This window comes from Pteropus vampyrus, unplaced genomic scaffold (genome assembly GCF_000151845.1).
Source record: "Pteropus vampyrus isolate Shadow unplaced genomic scaffold, Pvam_2.0 Scaffold239, whole genome shotgun sequence".
Classification (NCBI taxonomy): Eukaryota; Metazoa; Chordata; class Mammalia; order Chiroptera; family Pteropodidae; genus Pteropus; species Pteropus vampyrus.
Genome location: NW_011889020.1, coordinates 1 through 1811, shown reverse-complemented (window position 1 = coordinate 1811; position 1811 = coordinate 1).

Below are 1811 nucleotides of genomic sequence, written 5' to 3'. Positions count from 1 at the left end.
AAAACGTAAAAACTCAGTTGCTCAGTTGCCCAGGGCACATTCACGCACTCACAGCCACCCGGGGCCAGGAGGGACCGTACTGGACAGCGCGGACTGGAACAGCTCCGCCGTTACAGCTGCTGGACAGCGGCGGTCTGCGCGGTGCAGCGGGGCCTCTGACCGCAAATTCCTCCCGGGGCGCTCGCTCACCGGCCGGGTCAGCGGCGTGGAAAAGCCAGGACAGCAGTGAAGGCCGGGTGGGCGGGGAGGGGGCCACGGTGTGGCAGGAAGGTCCTCAGACTTTCTACGGACATTTTAAAATTCCTTCCTTACGACCACCCCGACCACCCCGCGACGGGGGATGCTGCCCAGGGGGGACCTCCCGGCACTCTTCCAGACCCACCTCGAGCGCTGCCTGCTGGGGGAGCTTCCTGCACCCCTCGGGCCCTAGACTGAAGGCTGCACCCCCCAGTCGAGGAAGCCCTGTGTGCACTGCCCTCTTCTGGTTCTGCGACTGCCCCTCCTGCTCTCTGGTGCTGTGGACAGAACAGGGGCCACAGACTGAACCTGACAAGCTCAGGGGAGGGCGCGTGGTGGCCCAACCGACTCAGAAAGTCAGCACAGGACAGTCTGAACATACACATTCCGAAATGAGAGCGGGTCGGGGCGCAGTCACGTCCTAGGCCTGTCGCTTCCTTGGCAAAGGTCAGTCTTTACTTGAAGTGAGCCTGTCTGTCGTCTTTGTGTATCTAAGATCCCACACGTGCCTCTGAAGTGCTGGGGCGGGCTCTTCTGCAGACACCTGAGCCGCACCCCAGAGCACAGAGCCTTCACGGCCAGCACCTGTGTGCTGTAAATGCTATTACCTACCTGTACCCACCCACGTCAGACAAGACTGTCTCTCCGTTTTACCTCTTATCCGACCCCAGGGATGTCCCTGCTTTGCTTTATCCTCTCCCTTAATCTACCACTGATGGATGTCAAGTCACCCCACTTCCGTCTCCTCCTTTGATTCCAATGTATAAAATAAGCTGCCAAACCATCGTCTTCAGAGCAAGATCTCAGTCCTTTGAGATTTTGTTTCCTGGCAATTGACGTCACTTTGGTTCAAATAAACTCATAAAAATTCTCTACAGGTTTGAATGTTTCTTACTGCGAGTGTCTGGGATAGAAGCCAGTCCAGTGCCACCTCTACCGTTTGCGGGCACTGTCCCCTTCCAACAGTGCCTTTACAAACCTTCCTTAAATTATTCCTATGCGATGGGGCCTTGACTCTTGACCTGTACATTTTTTATGCCCATTTTAAGCGGGGGGAGGCTGAGACTCAGAGAGGTTGTCACTTGTCCAGAGCCACACTGCGTCCTCTGCCCTCTCTGGCACAGTGCTGCAGCGGGAATCTGCAGACACAGCCACCTGCCATGGGAACCAAGGCGAGGATGACTCCGAAGGAAGCAACTGTCCCTCCCTCAACTTCTGAGGTTCTCTCCTCTGAAACAGATCGGCCTGAGCCCGCACTTCAAACGACTGCGTCCTGTTTCCCCGAGGCTCCAAGCCTTTCCGAAAGGAACCGCTAGCGACGCCTTCTTGACCCCACGGGCCTGTGTGAACGAGACTCCTGTGTCCATGGCCACGAAAACCGAGGCCGCAAACCCCGACTTCACTCGGCGAATCCCGCTCACGGCTCAGTGACCCCCGCGGGAACACGCGCCTCAGCGAGAGGCGCATTTACGGTGGAACTTCGTTCCTGTTTAATGAAATGTCTACCAAAATGTGCCTGCGCCGGTAATAATTACGCCGACAAAGACGTTGAGTACTTAGGACTTGGGGTCAAG